Genomic DNA, 20,884 nt, shown 5'->3' with positions numbered 1-20,884 from the left:
CAGTCATTCACCACCGTGTGATATCCTTATGATTGTCACTGGTGCATCAGTCACAAAGCCGGAAAACTATTTAGGCTGTAACCACGGAAGTTTAAATCCCTCTACTACAAAAAAAGCACTGAGTGTCATACTCTTTCTATCATTTCATGGAAAATATCACAAGTAGAGTGCGCATGTATGCAGCTGGCTCAGAAGCTGAAGCTTTTACCATAAGAGTCAGCCATAATTTAATGTACAGCTGCTGCTATCTGTCATGTTTCTGGATTCAAACCTTTGATTCTGTGCTCTGTGGTTGGTGTGTCTTTCTGTTGAGCTACAGCAGATAGATCTTTCTTCTGAATGGTTTAGTTATGTTATCTTTGCTCTGTCGTTTTTGGGTGACAGGTGTTTTTCATTTATTCTGTTTGTCTTGTCCTATCACCTTTTGGGTGCAGCTATGGATACCTTCCCCTTCTGGTGTTTCCTGCTGGTGATAGTCTTTGTTCTGTAGTTTGTGTTGGCTGCAGTAGTTTTGTGTGTGATTCCTTTTTTACTTAGGGAACTGTTAGTTGTGTTTTTGTCTCCGCCCCACCTCGGTCCGAGGGAGACAGTCAACGTTTGGGTATTGTTTTGTCATTACTCCGTGGAGGTCCTCTAGGCTTGGGCATTTTACTTGCCTGAGGACACTCCAGTGTTGACACATTTTTATCTTCTCTTGCTCTCCTTTATGACATCCCCGATAAATTTATGGTTGCTGAATCAGTGATCCATAAGTTGGTTCAGGGAAACTGTAAAGTGGAGGACTACTGCTCCAAGTTCAGACGCTGGTCATTGGAGACCTATTGGAATGATCCAGTCATTTTTTGTCAGGGTCTATCTAGTAAAATACGTGATATCATGGTTTAAAATCCCTGGATGAGATCATATCACTGGCGATACACCTGGACCAGCGCCTTGAGGAAAAGGACAAATTTGAGAGTGTTTCTGTGTTTATTCCCTCTCTTCCTATTGGGCCTGCAGAGAGATCAAGGAGAGAGTTGTACTTGAAGCGGGTCAAGTTATGATTCAGTGTTTCAAATTCAATAATGAATTTCTTAAAGCTGAAAAGGATATAAAAAAAAAGTTATAAGTAACTCTGCATTTGATGACTCAGGTTCCGCCTCAGGCTAGTTTCACATTAGCGTTTTTTAGCGCAGCGCTTCGTGCGCAATAGAAATGCATGCAAAAAATGCATCATGCATTTCGCGTGCGTTTGCGTTTTTTAGGCGCATGAGTTTTAACCGGTTTGTAGCCATGTTAACTCTTAAAACGCTTGCGATTTCAAACGCAGGCGTGCGCATGTGACTGTGCTGGGACTGTTCGGGGACTGTGCGGGACTGTTCGGGGACTGTGTGGGGACTGTGCGGAGCCTGTGCTGGGCTGTGAGGGGACTGTGTGGGGACTGTGCCGGGCCTGTGCTGGGCTGTGCGGGACTGTGCTGGGCTGTGCGGGGACTATGTGGGCTGTGCCGAATATTGCGAGGCGAGTAGTGAAATTTACTCGCCAGGATTCGAGTACCGCGAGTACCTCATTACTCGCGGAGTACCGAATCCTAACGAGTATACTTGCTCATCCCTAGTTGTGTTGAAAAATTATAGTGTAAAAATAACAAAACAAAAAATATGAACATTGTAAACTATTATACAAATGATCAAGTAATTGCCAGTTCTAGTCCCTAAGGGGAGAATAAATAAATCAAGAAATTTTAAAAAAATTAAGTCGGGAAATCCTTTTTTCTTATTTCGGGAATAAATTGAAACATACAGTTTATAAAAATAAAACCAACAGCAACAACAAAACAAATACATTTGGTTTTTGACGGAGTTCTACTGACAGTGGACACCATAAAAATGAAATTTGAGCAGCAATGGCTGAACATCGTCTGCATAATATTTTTCTGGTTTTCGGTACATAACATCATAAATTAAGTAGCGGCTCTTGGAAGACAAACAGGAAAAGTGAAAGAGGAAAACGAAAACTGGCTGCGGTGGAAAGGGTTAAATCACCCTAAATGTTTCCTTTAGTAATTAGTGTAAAGTGGAGTGTTGGTTCTGAGACAAGATCCTACTGCAACGTAACATTTCCAGTGTTTATCAATGTGATGTTTTTTAAACAAAATGTATTTTTGTAAAATGAAGCCGGAGCCTCTGGATCGGTGGGACGGGCACATCTGTCCTCGCCTAACCCATCACGTCTCTGTGAGCCTGTTCACATTTGTCAGCGGTAGGACAGAAGGAGCCGGTCAGATCCTTGCAGGTCATCAATCTGAATGGCATTTTTTTTGCAGTAGGAACAGCTGCTGACGACACCAAAACTAAAACCCATCACAGAGAAGAAAAGAGAAAGTTTTCCTTTCTTCTGTTATCATTGTGGTTTCTATCTAAAGGAACGTTCTGCATGACTGGACCCAGCGTCTTAGCTCAGCCTTGTCATCCCTCTTGGAGATGTTCTGTACGTGCTCGATATGTGGATCATTGGGTCCTTTCTGGTGGGAGTGAGTGACGAACATGAGATTTACAAGAAAAAGGAGAAAAAGACGAAAAATAAGGAAGTGGCTGTTATACAACATAAAAAACATATTAGTGGAGGAGGACACAGGGGCGGACACTGACACTGACAGCTTGGGGCCCCTGTGCAAGAAATGTGTCTGGGCCCCCCTCCTTTTATGGTGACAAAGCTACAGATATATATATAGCCAAACAAGTATATATTTATATATATATCCTACATAGTCTCCTTTATTATATACAGTCATATGTTAAAGTTTGGGCACCCCTATTAATGTTAACCTTTTTTCTTTATAACAATTTTGGTTTTTGCAACAGCTATTTCAGTTTCATATATCTAATAACTGATGGACTCAGTTATATTTCTGGATTCAAATGAGGTTTATTGTACTAACAGAAAATGTTCAATCTGCATTTTAACAAAATTTGACCGGTGCAAAAGTATGGGCACCCTTATCATTTTCTGGATTTGAACACTCCTAACTACTTTTTACTGACTTCCTGAAGCACTAAATTGGTTTTGTAACCTCATTGAGCTTTGAACTTCATAGTCAGGTGTATCAAGTCATGAGAAAAGGTATTTAAGGTGGCCACTTGCAAGTAGTTCTCCTATTTGATTCTCCTATGAAGAGTGTAGGGAGGTTAGTAGACGGCGGGAGCAGAAGAAGTTCAGTTTTGGAGAGGTTGAGTTTCCGAGAGCGGACATGATGTTGGAGACTGCGGCCAGACAGTCACTGGCGTTCTGTAGTACAGCGGGGGTAAGGTCGGGGGATGACGTGTACAGTTGTGTGTCATCAGTATACAGATGGTACCGAAAGCCAAATCTGCTGATGGTCTGTCCAATTGGGGCCGAGTAGAGAGAGAAAAGAAGGGGGCCAAGGACTGAGCCCTGAGGTACCCCAACAGCAACAGGAAGAGGAGATGACGTGGAGCCAGAGAACAAAACACTGAAGGAGCGGTCAGACAGATAGGAAGAGATCCAGGAGAGAGCAGTGTCCTTAATGCATAGTGACTGGAGCCTAGAGAGTAAGAGATGGTGGTCAACAGTATCGAAAGCTGCAGATAGGTCAAGAAGAATGAGCAGAGAGTGGTCACCGTTACGTTTTGCTGTCAGAAGGTCATTGGTCACTTTGATGAGTGCAATTTAAGTCGAATGTAGGGGGCAGAAGCCGGACTGTGAAGGGTCTAAAAGGGAGTGAGTGGAGAGGTAACAGGTAAGGCGAGAGTAAACTAGGCGCTCCAAAAGTTTAGAGATGAAGAGGAGATTGGAGACTGGTCTGTAGTTGTTTGTGCAGGATGGGTCGAGAGCGGGTTTCTTTAGTAATGGCATGTTTGAAGGAGGATGGGAAAATGCCCGAGGAGAGGGAGAGATTAAAGATTGTAGTTAGGTGGGTTGTGACAACTGGAGAGAGAGACTGGAGGAGATGTGAGGGAATAGGGTCGGTAGTGCATGTAGTCGGACGAGAAGAAGAGAGGAGTCTGGAGACTTCTTCTTCTGTGATGGGATCAAATGTGGAAAATGAGCCAGGAGAGATGGAGGAAGGGATGGGAGTCACAGCACTTGGTGGTTGGGAGCAGATTTCCTGACGGATATTATCTTTTGGCCTGAGGAGGGAGTGAAAAGTGTCAAAAAGTTTCTTGGGGTTGTTGGCTAGTGAGGAGATCAGAGTGGTGAAGTAGGTCTGTTTGGCGAGGTGAAGAGGAGAGTTATAGGTTCTTTACATAAATTTGAAGTGGATGAAGTCTTCTGGTGTGCGGGTTTTTCTCCATCGGCGTTCAGCACTCCTAGAGCATCGCTGTAGAAGTTGAGTTTGCAATGTGAGCCAGGGTTGTTTTACTCTGTGTTTGGAGGTTCTGAGGGTGAGGGGAGCTTCTTGGTCAAGGGTGCTTCTAAGAGTGTCATTGTAGTGATGAACAGCCAGATTAGGACAGGAAAAAGAGGAGATTGGGGACAGTGATGAGTGTAGGGAGTCTGAAAGTGTCTGAGGGTTAATGGCTTGTAGATTTCTGACTGTGTGGTAGGTAGGAGTGAGCAGGGGTGGGCTAGGATTTGTGAGCATGAAGGAGAGAATGTTGTGGTCAGAGAGTGGAAGCGGTGAGTTATTTAGGTAGGAGATTGAACAGAACCGGCCGAAGACCAGATCAAGGGTGATACCGTCCTTGTGTGTCTCAGAGGTTGAAAGCTGCGAGAGGCCTAGAGAGGTGGTTAGTGATAGAAGCTGGGATGCAGATGTGGAAGTAGGGCTGTTAATGGGGATGTTGAAGTCTCCCAGGATAAGGGTATATGTATAGGTATGTGTAATATGTAGATGTGTAATGTGCGTACAGTATAATGTGTATATGTGTACTATAAACATATGTCCTGTATGTCTGTATACTGTATGTATAGGTGTGTGTAATATGTATATATGTGTAATGCATGTACAGTACAATGTGTATATGTGTACTATCTATGTATGTACTATATGTGTGTCTGTGTGCACTATGTTTGTATAATACATTAATACATGTTTAATGTGCTACATTTGCGGTGGCCCTTAACTTTTAGTCCCCACCCTTGAAGAGATTGACATAAATATGTGAGGTCAGAGGAGACTAACACCACTCCGGTATTGTTTTGGAGACCATTGTGTACATTATATGGAAGGGGATTGTTTAGATTCTTTTCATAATTAGACAAAACATTGTCCATAAAGTTCATCCAGATCACGGGGAAAGTGTGGAATTTAAGATCTTTATTTTCCACTATTGATCCAGAGGAAAACAAAACCTCACTGATGAGTAGCGTGGGTTCTCGACTGTGGTTGTGATTATATGTGGCGATTTTACTATTTACACCACGATGAGCATCTGTCTTATTGTCCAGCTCATTAGTGAAGTCTGTGGGTTTTATCTTTGTTTTCTGTGACGCTGATCAACTCTGTAAGTAAATCTGTTCATTAAGCGATTTCCTCCTCTTTTCCATCCCGCTGGTGGCGCCATCCTCGCACCTTCTAATCCTCTCTCCCTTCATGGATATTGGACGGTGCGTCCCACCAATTCAATTACAAGGTGCTTCACTTACATTTTGTTCTTTTTGGATTTTTTCCATGTAAACCATTAATGTCAGAAAAGAAAGAAAAAAACAAATGAACACATTGATCTGCACAGTCACCGCAGCTTTATTTTCTGCCCTTTTTAACTAATTTCATCAACGGGCAGATGGCGTGACGTTGTAGGTTCATTGTTATAGCTAGATTTTATCTATACAGATTGTTATGTTACTTTCTAAAATACTTTGCTTTACTTTTATGTACTGATATTGAAAAAAAATACTTCAAGTGCTCCAGTCACATCCAAAGCTGCATCAAATATGTCCAGCTTGTCATTTAGAACCAAAACTAAAAATCACAGATACAAGTACAGTATTTTTTGGATATACTGTTTATGGCTGTGAGGACACAGAATTGTATCTTAATTAACTAGACATCTATTTTCAGCAAGCCAGGAAGAATAGACTGTTATCTATATGCTGACTTTTGAATTTATGTGTTTCTTTCTGGTTGGTCAAGAACACAGACTTTTGCTTGTGTAAGCCTGTAATATTGACTTGCAAGTTGACACTTTGTTGTAACATATTGTGCTCTTATCCTAGATGACTAGTGATAAGGGTCATGGAGCAATGATGTGTGCTGATATGTTGAAGGAGACTTGTTAACTATAAAAAGAAGTTATATGCCTCTGTAGGATGAGAACAAGATTCAGCCAAGACAGCCAAACACGCCTGTCGAATGGCTCCATGGAGATGTTTGGAGAAGCCAGGCCTTGTACCTGAATGGACTGTCTGTTTCTAAGCTTGTCATTACCTCCTCTCTGTGCGTGCCACAGTTGGGGTAGTCAGCCCTGGAAGCTCTGACGTCACAGCTGCTCTTATCCTGGCGAGTCAGCGGAGACTCTGTAATGTGCACCATCTTGGGTATTTTGCTGGGACTGTTCTTCGTGTTAACTGCCTGTTTGGTGGTTGTGGTTTTTTTGGTTCAATAAAGCTTTGCCGCACTGTTTTACCCTCACCCTGTGTTGTCTGAGTAGCGCTACGTCTACAGTTAAAGGAGAGCGGTGGGATGGTCCCTGGTCAAAGTGATTTTGGCAAGCGAGCCAGGTGCCTGCCGACCACCTGTGTCTCCACAATAGCACTATATGGCGGCATTACAGCTGAGCTCTAAGTTGCATTAAACAGAAATTTGAATGTGACTGGATAAAAAGCATGTTATAGCTCAAAGTCAGTGTAAAAGAAGTAAAGTTTCTGAACATTACAGATAGCTTATTCCTATTTGTCACAAGACTGAAGCACATTGAGTTGTAAATGCAGCTCTGGGTGTGACTAGAGGAGAAAACATGAATTATGTTCTTTAGCTATGTATATAAACTCTGACAAAGTCACTGGCAAAGTATCAGAGGGGAGATATGTATCACTGAGGTTATTAGCTTCAGTGACATGAACACCGAGGAAAAAAGCTCCAGCACACTAAGTGCTGAAAGGGGTTAATCGGCCATGTTTTTGGCTAGGTTGATTTAACAACTGCAGAGCTGGTGGAAGGCTGTTCAACATATCTCCATCCCAGGATACAGTCCAGAGGTTAAATATATACAGCTTTCTGGCTCACTAGTTGTTGGATGTGCCTGGAGATATGAACTCCAGAAGGGGGAAGGGGTTAAAGTAGGAAAAACACATTAGGCTTAATTATTGAATTTACACATTTGTTGTCTGTTTTTAAGCTTTCATTATGTGCATACTATGTATGTATGTAATGTGTATGTGTGTGATATCAATATGTGTGTAATGTGTATGTGTGTACTATGCATGTGTGTAATGTGTATGTGTGTATTATGCATGTGTGTAATGTGTATGTGTGTATTATGCATGTGTGCATTATGCATGTGTGTATTATGCATGTGTGTAATGTGTATGTGTGTAATGTGTATGTGTGTATTATGCATGTGTGTAATGTGTATGTGTGTACTATACATATAAGTGTAATGTGTGTGTGTGTGTGTGTGTGTGTGTGTGTGTGTGTGTGTGCTATGTATATGTGTGTAAAGTGTACAGGTGTGGGCCCAATTCTTATTCAATTTGCGTCTGTTTAATGTTTGTTTTTTTTGTTCTTAAGCTTTTTTTATGTATGAGTACCATGTATGTGTGTAATGTGTATGTGTGTATGTGTACTATGTATAGTGTGTAATGTGTATATGTGTGGGCTCGATTCATTATTAAATTTGCTCCTGGTTTTCAATGTTTTAAACTTGTTCTTAAATTGCAGCAAATTCTTCATGTAAGTTGCGCCTATTTTGACGTCTATATAATAGGCGCTGAAATCTCATCTCTCGAGATCTTGGTGCCGAGATCTCCATCTGCGCATGCGCCGCCCCGGTGGCCATTTTCCTGAAGTCCACCGCACATGAAGCCATGGAACTGCCGGGGCTCTGGCCTGTCACAAAATGTCGGCATAGCCCCGTCAGCGCCAGACACCCCTGTAACACCTCTTGGCACTGGAGACACCCGCAGCAACGGGCAGCACCTCCAGGCACTCGCAGCACCGGAGACACCCAGAAGCAGCATCGGGCAGCAGCACCGGACACCGCAGCAGCACCAGATACCCGCAGTGGCGCGCTGCTCATCGGAACACCCCCTCATCCCAGCCTGCGGCCTGCAGCATCACCCCACTCCTGCCTCCTCCAGCAGCGACCCTGGGACCCCGCTTCACCGCAGCCACCATGCGTCTTATTGTGGTAAGCAATAAGACGCATGAATTGTAAGAAGCACCACCATTTTATTGAAATAAATTCCTATTTTTCTCCCCCAAATTTGGGGTGCATCTTTTAATCCAGAGCGTCTTATAGAAAAATACGATAAATGGAAAAATGTCCAATGTTCAACTACCACTCTGTGCTCTATGTTCTATGTGAAACAACTATGGTAAGAGATTTCCACATCATTGCATCTTTGTTTCCTTTACATTTTTCAGTGTCCCAACTTTTTTGTAATTGAGGTTGTATACTGTATAGTAGTATTTACGCTAAGCACTACATGGTGGTAGCCCCGATACGCAGTGCATAGAGGTGGCGTTGGCACTATATATTATGCTTGTTTATATACCGTATAGTAATCTTTGAGTATTACATAATAATAAGCACTCAGTGCAGTACAGATTTGCAGGATATGATGCTGATGGCTCTATATGTTATGCTTTTCTTTGTGCACTACATAGTAGTATTTGAGCACTATATGGAGGTATCCAACACTAGCTAGTGCAGCACGAATTTGCAGTGTAAAACAGTGGCGGCATTATGTGTTTTTCCCCTCTGTATGATAGCATTTACGTATTCTATGGTGCTATGTAGTTAGTGCAGCAGAACTTTGCAGTATATAGTGGAGGAGGCACTATATATTTTGGTTTGTGTACACTATATTGGCGTATTTGAGCATTATCTGGTGGAAAGGTGGTGGCGGCACTATACAAAACCTTTTTTGGAAACTGTATTAGTAGTTAAACATTATATGGCATTATATAGTTAGTGCAGCTCAGATTTGCAGTGCATGTGACGGATACACTTTATATTAATAGTTATGTGTACACTGTATGGCAGTAGTCATTTATGGAGAAGCACTGTAGTACAGAGGTGGAGGGGATGAGCAAAATGCCAGAAAGTCTAAACCAATTGTTATAAGTGCAAACTATCGACCTCAAGTTGCTCAGGTTAATCTGTTGTCTCTGTTGACTATGTAACCATCAAGCTCACTGCCTCTCTGTGAGTTATTCAGCTGCTTCCTGTGCGCAACGGGATCCTCCATCCAACACTCGACACCAAACAACAGTCTCCTTTTCATCTAGAAAGTTGCAGAACTTTTTGCATTGATTCATATATTTACATGGAATGTTAGTGAGCTTTGTGCAACTGTCCAGCAGAAAAAGAGAGAACACATGCCGGGAAAAGTTATTTTTGGAGGATGCAGAGAGACGGCACATGTCACTCTGTTCGGTTACGCATGCTAACAAGCTTTATTAACAAATGGCACTGTGTGCCATGGAGGCAGCGCCTGCTGATTAGAAAGGATAATTTGATTAATTATCTCAGGAGCACTGAGCTCGATGCTTGAGTCAGAGCCCGTCCAAACCAGAGAAGAGATGTGAGGATAGCCGGAACCTGCCACTGTACATAGACCGTATATACTGATACACAGGAAGAGTAGACATATGGGGAAACTCAAACTCAGGCTGTAATTAATGTATATGATGATATATGAAACATAGTGTTTACAAAAATACATCTAGCAGAGATGAGGTGTCACATTGGTCTTGTGATATGTTCCTGGTATATGGCAGCTCTCGTGGGGTGTTTGCAGTATACGGCAGGTCTTGTGGAGTATTCTTGGTATGTAGCAGGACTTGTGAGGTGTTTCCAATATATGGCTGGTTCTGTGGAGGAAATCAGCAATGAAGTTACTGGACAAGGTCTTCAAATCGAGGAACATTTCACCGGCGGTAAAGACATGGCGCTCGTATGTAGTTTGGTTTTTTCTGTAATAACATGTCGATGCAAAACCTAGACAATAAAGAAACAAGACAGAAGAAGAATCAAACAGAACAAACAGAAGAAGAACCAGAAACTTCACAATGTAGAGCTGGAAAAGGATGTTAATCATGTTATTAATACCATGGATGGCAAGAAGAGCAAGCAAATCAAGACAGAAATATCCCTAATGAACTGCCAATTACTGAGAGCATCTCACATGACCTACTGTATACCAGGAACACTCTACAAGACTCACTGCATACCGGAAGCACTCCACAAGATCCACCATATACTGGGAATACCCCACAAAACCTGCTGTATACCGAGAACACTCCACAAGACATGCTATATATTGGGAATACCCCACAGGATGCACTATATACCAGGAGCATCCAATTAGACAGGGTGGATAATGGGAACACCCAAGAACACCTGCTGTATACGAAGGACACCCCACAACACCTGCCATAATGTAGAGACACCACACAAGAGCAGATGTATTCTGGGAACAACCCCCCAAAACCTTCCATATACTTTAAACACTGTACAAGACCTGCTGTTTACCAGGAACTCCCGATAAGTACTGCAGTCTACTGGGAACTCTCTACAAGATGTGCCGTATACCGATCACACCCCACATGACTCTCCATACACCAGGAACACAAGGTGTCGATTTTCCCATAGCTTTCCTCCTATTGACTTCCGGTGTCATCGCTGCACCTTCGATGATCATCGATCCCGGTTGAAGTCCTTTACTTCCAGCTCGTCGCCGTCCATCTCCAATGTGTCCCGGTCGTACCTGACAGCAGTCAATATCTTTGTCTTCTTTGTGTTGAGTTGCAGTCCCATGTCAGATATACTGCTGGCTATAACAGAGAGGTCTCAGTACTCACAGTATTGCAGTAATGATGGAAAGGTGGCAGCTAGGTTTTTTCTACCTTGATGTCAGAGCTGTCCTGTATCCTGCAGCCTGATGTCTCCTCCCTGGTGTTCTCCCTCCTCTCTCACAGAATGAAGTCAAGCAAACACAGAGGAAGAAAATCTGCAGCTTCATCCCCCTCAAACTTATTAACTACGTATTTACCGGCTTAGGCTACTTTCACACATCAGGTTTTCAGCGTCAGGCGCGATCCGGCGTCGTGCCGGAACGCCGGATCCGGCAAATGTTTTGTAAAACCTGATGTGCCGGATCCGTTTTTCTGCCGGATCCGTCTTGTTCTTGACAGAAAAAACCGGATCCGTCTCATCCGGTTCATCCGTTTTTCTATCCGTTTTTCGACGGATTACGCCGGATCCGGTTTTTAAAATTGACCCTTGTGGCCTTCCGAACGGGATTGGCTACTGGAAAACTATATATAGCGTGTTCCTACAGCCCTTCTTTGACAGGTTGGAGAGGAGAAAGTGCAGGTTGGAGAGAAGAGCAAGTTACTGGCGAAGATGGATGTTGTGATTGGAAATATTTTGAAGAATTTGGCGGATTTTACAGCGGAGGCGAATCGTTTGAGGGTGATTGTTCTGGAGAAGGAGAGAGCGAGACAGCAGCGCATCAGGCATCGTAGACAACGTTTGTGGATCCACCCCATCACAGCCAAGAGAATGACGCGTGGGGTCTATTCTACACTATGCATGGACCTTCGACGAAACCCGGATAAATTTTTTGGATATGTTCGGATGAAAATGGAGAATTTTGATTACTTGGTGGAGCGCATTGCACACCTCATAAGAAAAGCGGACACCTATTGCCGCTTCTCTGTTTCACCCGCAGAGCGTCTGATGGTGACTTTAAGGTAAGCCACATTTATTGGATATGCTCGCATCAGAGCACACTTTCACTGCAATCTTGTTGGTGGTAGTTTGTATCTCCAAGTGTTATAGCTCAGTTTTGGTATGTAATGCTGTGATTTAAAACTAATTTATTGTTTTTTAATTCCCCACAGATTTCTTGCAACTGGAGAATCCCTTTCGTCACTGCATTTCCAGTACAGACTCGGGATTTCCACCATATCTGGAATAGTGAAGCACACATGCCGTGCACTGTGGGACTCCTTAGCTGAAGAGTTTTTACCAGAGCCCACAACAGAGAGGTGGATTGAAATTGCTGACAAGTTTCAACAGATATGTCAGTTTCCCAACTGCTTGGGCGCTGTGGACGGGAAACATATCCGCATTGTAAAGCCAGCCGGATCGGGATCGGAATATTTCAATTACAAGAAATATTTTTCAATTGTCCTCATGGCCATCGCTGACGCGGAATACAAATTTATTGCTGTTGATATTGGGGCCTATGGCCGCTCCAATGACTCTCAAGTTTTCAAACTGTCTGCCATGGGGCGTAAACTGTATGGAAACACCTTCCAGTTCCCACCACCTAGACCGCTGCCGCAAACATCTGGTCCACCTATGCCATTTGTCTGTGTAGGGGATGAAGCCTTCCAGCTGTCAGAACACCTTTTGAAACCGTACTCTAGCAGAGGATTGACAAGACCAAAACGCATTTTTAATTACCGCCTCACAAGAGCAAGAAGAATGGTTGAATGTACCTTTGGTATTCTGACAGCCAAATGGCGGGTCCTATTGACTGCGATCAACCTCAAGACAGAAACTGTGGACGAGGTGATCAAAGCGTGCGTGGTACTCCACAATTTTGTTATCTGCAAGGAACCCATTTCCATTGAGGACACCGCTGAAGAAACCACCTTGCAAGATTACCATGACATTACCACTAGAAGTTCTGTGACGGTTTCAGTAATGAGGGACAATTTTGCACTATACTTTATGTCACCTCAAGGCAGAGTACACTGGCAGGATGACAGAGTGTGAAAGATTTGTGCCCTAACCAAACTTGTGTACCTTCTGTACCAACAGTATATACCTTTGCCAACCAAAGTTGGCTATCTTGTCATGGTCTCTATTTTTAGCTTTAGGCCACAGGTGTGTACCTGGTTGTGTTTTATGCAAAGTATTTCACCTTTTAATAAAAGTTGTGTACATTGTTAGGAAATCACCAACAATAAACACAACTTTTTAGGTGAAATACTTTGCTTCAAACACAACCAGGAACACAACTGTGGCAAAAAGCTAAAATTTACCCACAGTTATATACCTAGTTTTGAATACCATTTCACCTTTTAAATACCCTGTATTTAACCTTTTTTTTAAACATATTTCGCCGCAGAAAGAAATGACAGACAACCAGTGTAAACAATAATTTAACTTTTATTTAAAATATTTTTTTTTTGTAAACTGTTTTTAAAGTTAAAAAAACTTTTTTAATAAAGGTTTGAAACCAACTGGGCATTTTTATTACAAAACACACATTACAAATCTGTGTAGTGTGGGGTGGAAATACTGCTGGAGGGGCTGCGGGACACTTCGACACTGGGAGTGTGGAGAGAGGACTGGGATCGTGGTGGGGAAGGAACAGTTAGAGGTGATGGTGTGGAAAAAGCTACAGAATGGGTGGACATGTGGGAGGCAGAAGAGGTGGTGGGCGGTGGAGTGGAGGGTTGGGCAGGGACTGTAGGAGCAGATGATGTTGATGGAAAGTTGTATGGGGAAGGAGTTTGGTACGGGGAAGGAGTTTGGTACGGGGAAGGAGTTTGGTACGGGGCAGGTTGCTGGAAGTGGGGAGATGTCTGGTACTGGGGAGGTTGCTGGTACTGGGGAGGTTGCTGGTACTGGGGAGGTTGCTGGTATGTAATAGGAGGGGGAGGATGGAAAGTGGCTGGAGGGGGTGCAGATGTAATAGGAGGGGGAGGATGGAAAGTGGCTGGAGGGGGTGCAGATGTAATAGGAGGGGGAGGATGGAAAGTGGCTGGAGGGGGTGCAGATGTAATAGGAGGGGGAGGATGGAAAGAGGCTGGAGGGGGTGCAGATGTAATAGGAGGGGGAGGATGGAAAGTGGCTGGAGGGGGTGCAGGTGGAGGAACTACAGTGGTGGGAGGTGGAGGTTGGGAGGTAACCTGCTGTAGAGCACCGTGGCACGAATGCATTACATGCATCTGCTGGGTAGGAGATAGTGTTGCCATGCGCTCCACAACAGACCTGAAAAAGGTGTGGTTTGGCGAAGATCTTGCTTCTGAATGCATGGTTTGCAGAAGTGTCTTCACCTCCAGAATGCTGGAGTTGATCTGCTGAAAGCCTGCGGAGATTTGCTCTGACAAGACTTTTAGACAGTTCTGGAAAGATGCATTCAGATGCAAGAACTCTGGCGCATAACTCTTTTCCTGACCCCTCTGCCGCCCAGTACCCGCAGGTGTACTAGAGGTGGCAGGGGCAGAAGGGTGGGGTAAAGGGAAAGCGATCTCCTCACCAGCAGCTTCATGTAATGTAGGCGGCCACGATGCTCCTGTGCTGGTGGATGGGACAGATGGGTCGAATGTGTGGGAAGGCTGGGAAGGTGCAGATGTACCGGGGCGGTCGAAGTGTCCCTCGGTGACGGTCTCCTCAGGGATCGCCTCAGAAGGGTCCAATCGTGCAGGCTCCCGAGTGCTGCTCACCGTGCTGTGGAATAAAGAGAAAAAAAAACAATTAAAATAGTGACATGGTATGGCCCTGGCTGAAAAAAAAAAGTCACATCTAAACATTTTTTTGTCACATGTGGTGTGTAATATTTACCTTCTGGTGAGCATTGTCTCCCGGAGGAACAACAGGGCTCGTGCGTACTTGTACTTGCTCCTGCGTCCTCCAGATCCACTCGGGGCCCGCATCTCTTTATTGAACTCCTTCTTGAAACGATCCCTCACAGACCACCACCGATTCACAATTCTCTCCCCTGAAACGAGAAAGGACAAAGTGGTTAGTATACAACATCAGTGTTTCACAAACTCCAGTCCTCATGGTCCCCAGGGGTCATGTTTTCAGGATTTCCAAAGTAAATAGAAATCCTGAACACATGATCCGTGGGGACCAAGAGGACTGGAGTTCGGGAAACACTGGTTTAAATCAAGCAACCGGTACTGTATATACTTACGCTCTTTAATCTGGGCCCGAGCTTCGAGGTCCTCCCAGCGGTCCACAAGGAGCGAACAGATTTCCTCCCAGAGTCGTCGGGTAACGATAAGGTCAGCATGGCGGCGGTCAGCCATATTCCAGAGCGGCTCCCTTTCTCTGACGAGATCGATGAGGCGGTCCACATCAATCCCTCCATCCTCACCGTCAGAGTCGGGAGCACGCTGTGAAGGCTGTTAAAGAAAAAGACAAAAATAACATAATTAGCCTCCACAAAAGAAATGAAATAAAAAGTGCAAAAAAACAAAGCAAAAATATTTATACTTACACGCTGGTGACCGCCGCGTTGCTGTCGCCGACGACCCTGGGAGGCACTGCGAGGACCTCTTGGCCGAGCACCAGATTGGGAAGACTAGAGAAGAAAACAAAAAATGTTATGTCTTTGGATGTAGGCATTTGTTTGCTGTGTGTGGTCTGCAGAACATTGTTTTCTATGTGTTGTGTGTAGTGTGATGTTGTGTTTCTGCGTTTGATGCAAAAAACTTACCAATTGTGAGCCCACTCCAAGTGTCTGTCCACCCCTTCCTTCTTCTTCTGGGAGCTCCTCTTCATCTTGTGATTCCTGTTTTGAAATAAAAGGCAATGAATAGACATATATTACAGAGATGATGGATTTTGGAAATAAAAACTTACCGTCAAACGCTGACGATGCGAGGGAGGGCTCCCAGAAGAAGATGTGCTGTCTTCCTGCTGGCCAGACTCCATGGCTGTGGGTGGTGTTTCTGCTGCTGCCATTGCTGCTGCTGCTGCTGCATCTATTGGGCGGCTGTTGAATAAAGAGAAACAAAGGGCCAATGAATATCTTGATATTCCATAGCCCTAGTTTGGAGGAATGGGGGATTTGATAATTACCGTCTCTCATCTGCTGCTGGACTCCCCTCCCGTTGTTCAGCATGCTGCTCCATTTGGGGTGGTGCTGATGGTGCTGCTGCTGCAGATGTCTGCTGCCTTCTCCTGCTCCTGGTTCTTGGCTTGGGTGGCATGTTGGGTGTGGCTGAGGGTCCCACTGTCTTGCTTTTATATATGTCTTGTGGGCAGAGCTACTGAGCATGCTCAGACCAAAAAAACCGGATCTGGCCACCGGATCCGGCTGTCGCCGGATCAGGCGCATTGCGGCATTCATAGGCTTTCATTGTATGAAAAAGCCGGATACGCTGGATCCGGCGTGTCCGGCTTTTTCGCCGGAGACAAAAAACGTTACAGTAGCCGTTTTTTCCAGATGCCGGATCGCGTCACATTGCCGGATCCGGCGAAAACCGGATGAAACGCATGGCCATCCGGCTCGATCCGGCTCTAATGCAAGTCAATGGGGGGGAAACCGGATCCGGCATTGCATTTCGCCGGATCCGGTTTTTGTCAAAAGCGCCGGATCGCGCCTGACGGCGAAAACCTGATGTGTGAAAGAGGCCTTAGTCTAGATTGGAATTACAAAGGTTTGTGAACATGAACAGAAGATCTAGAGAGAAACTTCAGGACGTGACAAAGAGGCTGCTGTCCCCTAATAATTTATGTTACAGCATTTCATACGCTTGCAATTTTTACGAACCATATATATCATGCTTTTTTAAAAAAAAATATATTGTGACAATATTCTTATTTTTTTCCAATGTTTTGCAATTTATTTCCTTTATTTTCTTTCTATTGCACATAAATCTTCATTACATGGAAATCCGGCAAAACTGGAGGAGAGGAAAGGACGCCCTGTAGTTGTAGCTGCGGTGCCTTTAAATGTTTCACAATGGGAAGAAAACAATTTTTTAGGATGGAACCGTCATGTTCAGCATCTTAACCCTCCGTCAGGCGCAATATAGATTCTCCTCAGTTCATGCGCAATGTGCCTGACAAGCACAGGTCAGAAAACCACCTATAGTAGCTACATATTTCAATTTCAGGACTATAGAAGTAGTCAGTGACCTTCATAGGAATGTATTAAAAGAGATTACACCAAATCAGATGCAAAAAAAAACATTTATTAACCATAAACTTATTAAAACTAAAAGTACCACTTTTCGGTAGTACCGCCAAATAGGCTCCAGTTATCTTTACTTAACTATTGCTTAAATATAAAATTATGGAAAAAAACTTAAAGGATATTGCACTTATATGTTACTTAATTATTTTCTACTCATCTTCAGTGGTTTCAATTGCAGCAGAAGCAGCACAGGTACACTTAGAAAAGCAAGGCTGGCAGACGAAAGTTGCATGGGAAAGGCAGATTGATTCTATATTTTGCAGTCATATTTAGAAAGCCTTCTGAAACCAGATACAAATGAGCAGGTAGTACAACTGCGTCTTTTAGAAGGTGGTAGAGTCGGTGTTTGTTCTGGAACGTCATTGGGACGTCCTTTGTATTTTTATCTTTGCCCAAATAATAAGCTAGATCTGTGTCTGTTTCCTCTGTATCAGTGTCATCACCATCCTGCTCTGTTCCAGAATCAGTGTTACATTCTGCTACCTCATCTTCAGATGAAATGTCACTAGAATCCTCTAAATCCTCAGTTACTGCTGGTTCTTCCTCATCATCTTCTAACAAAAAAATCTTCCATTTCTTCTAAATGAAGGGGTTTAGATGAATCATACTGTTTTCTGGCCATTGCAGCAGAAAATCTGAAGCAAGAGAGAAAGAGTATGTGTTAGGGCGCAATGTGCCTTAGAAGCCACCCTCCTTTTGTCTAAGAAAACAGTACTTATGTACACTAACTTAGCATTAATCCTTCATAAAACAAGCTAAATACACAATCGTGATGAATAAAAAAAGAAAATACTAACCTTTCAATTTGTGTTGAAATCAGGCGCAATGTGCCTGAGAAGCCAAAGTGTTGATATCTGCTCACTAGAAGGTCTGCTGAGTCACTGTGATATCAGGTTTCACAGAGCCTGTAGAGTCAGGAGATAACTAGGAGGGGTGGGGTTTTCTGATAAGTGGGCAAGGAGAGAGAAGTGAAACTAATTACTGTGTGCCTGTCAGATCTATTGCGCCTGACGGAGGGTTTTAATAACGTTAACCATTGCTGTGCCCGGGCCCTTGACTGGAGGCGTCGGGGGAGACATAAATGGATGCCACAAATATCTAGAGCGTAATGTACTTTCCAGCATTGTGTCTTTCAATGAGATGCGCAAAACACGAGATGCAATCATTTAATTGGATCTGCATTGTTCGTGGGGCCGTTGTACTGTGAGGAGTGGAAGACATCTATGTTACTCATGACAGAGAGCTCAATAACTGTGTGTAAGGACGGAGAGATTTCAATGCAGCTCCTAAGATAAGTCTGTCCTGGGGTGTCTTTTCCAAAAATAAAGAAATTGTTCGCGATCGTTCTGAGGACTTGTTCAGTGTTTATAAAAAAAAAAAAACACATACAGTATGTTCTGTGTATACTCAGCGGATGGTGACTGAACACAGCCCCAGGAAGGAGAAGAGCAACAGGCGGCATCATCGGATCACAATCAAGTACTTGTGGACGTGCAACCGAAGCCTGAGATAAGAATAGGCCTCTAAGGGGTTAAATATTTATCCCACTTGCCCCAGACCTTGTATTTCATATTTATATTTCTGATTATTATTTTATGTAATTATTGCAAACAGATACAAAATAAAGTTACATTGTTACAGAGTTGATAAGGTTAGAAATAAAAGACACAAAGAACCTATGTCACGGGGCAGTTGCGGGGAAACAGGAGACTTGGAACCAGGGCCCCTGAACTGCTCCTCAGGCTAAAGGGGGTGCCCTGACTCTCCTTAACTTGGGGGTACACTTGATGGTAGTGAGGCCCAAGTCCCTGACCTGTCCCTATCTCCTGTTTAGCCCTGAGCTAAACCCCCAATCTCTTCCCCAGGAGGTGAGACAGGGAATAAAGTGAACTGCACCAATAACACGAAAGGAAAGATAAAACAGACACCACGGGGTTAAAGCAACTAAAAACCAAAACTTAGCTTTATCTGCTGCCAATGCTCCCAGCAGCAGAGTAAGGCACCCGATCAGCATCCAGCAGCATCACCACTGCTCCAGATAAGTTGAACCCCCTCTGCACCAGGTAGGTCCAGTCTTCACCAAGGTTGGTTAATAAATGACCAGTATTACCAACAGTGATCTGCAGCACCAGGTGACCTTATAAAGGGAAGGAAGGAGTGGTCACACTTGCCGACTAGCTAAACATGTAGTAACACCAGCGGCCACCGGGGGGGAACCCAGCAGCAGACTCACTAAACTTGTAGTAACACCGGTGGCCACCGGGGGAAAAAGCCCATTTAACTCCCAAGGGCCAGAAAGGAAAAAGGTTCATATAAGAGAGTCCAAAAATAGATCGTGACACCCTAATTCTATTGGACCAGTCGATCCTGTTCCCAACGTAACCAGATGGGCAAATTGCATCAAGCAAAATCAAATTAATCACAAATTTTACAAAAAAAAAATAAAATCAGATGCAGTTATAATGGGAGTTAAAACAATGAATAAATCACGTGCCACGAAAGATGTCGGGCTTTGGAACATACTGAAGATGCTGAGTACTAGGAGATGCAGGAGATGGCCTGGAGACGACCGGGCTTTTGCAAGGTTGGGACCGAGTATATATCATTTTTAGAATTTTTTTTACTTATGTTTATTATGCTCTGTGGTCTGACTTGAACTCAGCATAACAATGCACAGTCGATTCTCATTGAGGAAACCACTGAATTAAAATACTGCCGCATTGACCCATTGCTTATAAATATATATACAGTACCTACAGTGCCTCACAAAAAGATTTGCATCCTGTGAACTTTTCTGCACTTTTTCATGTTACATCCACAAACTTAAATGTATTTTATTGGGATTTTTTAAATATAAATCTGATACTTGTGCCTTGCATTTGTATTCAGTCAGTACTTTGTAGGACCACCTTTCACTGCAGTTACTGCTGCCATCTTTTGGGGTCTGTCTCTCCAGCTTTGCACATCTAGAGTTGACATTTTGCCCCTTCTTTGCACACTCGCTCTCGCTCAGTGAGATTGGATGGAGACGTCTGTGATCAGCAATTTCCCAGTCTTTTCACAGATTTTCACTGGTCTGCACTGTGACAAAGCCGATCACACACAGGAGTATGCTCTGTTCTAAACCCTCCATTGTTGTTCTGACAGGATGTTTAGGGTCATTGTCCTGCTGGAAGGTGAACCTATGCCCCAGTCTCAAGTCTTGTGCAGCCTCTAACAGGTTTTACCCATGAATGCCCTGAATTTAGCTCTATCCATCTTCCCAGTACCTGTGACCAGCTTCCCTGAGTCTGCTGAAGAAAAGCCTTCTCAGAGCAGGATGCTGCCACCACCATGTGTGACAGTGGGCATGGTGTTTTCATGATGATGTGCAGCATTTTGTATTTCAGTCAAAAAGGTTCTCCTTTGGTCTCATCTGACCAGATCCCCTTTCTCTATATGCTCACTTTGTTCCCTACATGACTTTTTACAAACTGCAAACAGGATTTCTTATAGCTTACTTTAAAAATTGTTCCCCCTTTCTCTTGGACCCCTACACAGATTGTTCCAATGGTATGTCTTCCCCTGGTTCAGTAAAACACGCACACAAAAAAAGCTTCTCAGGAGTCCAAGCACCTGAAAAGTTCAAGTGAAGAATTATTTAATTTAAAACACGAAAGCAAAAAATAAATAAATGCATAATATTAATAACAATGAAATATATAAAATAAATCTATTTAAAATATTCTTGTGCGGGAAATAAATTAAACATATTATGTTCCCCTAAACAGCACAGAGAACCAAAAATACAGTTTATTTTACATCCAACAAAACCTTTTACGGAGAT

The sequence above is a fragment of the Dendrobates tinctorius genome, unplaced genomic scaffold (assembly GCF_039654945.1).
Source record: "Dendrobates tinctorius isolate UK_male_01 unplaced genomic scaffold, ASM3965494v1 ptg000054l, whole genome shotgun sequence".
Classification (NCBI taxonomy): Eukaryota; Metazoa; Chordata; class Amphibia; order Anura; family Dendrobatidae; genus Dendrobates; species Dendrobates tinctorius.
The sequence above is the reverse complement of the archived record's forward strand: the minus strand, read 5'-3'. Positions refer to the sequence as shown.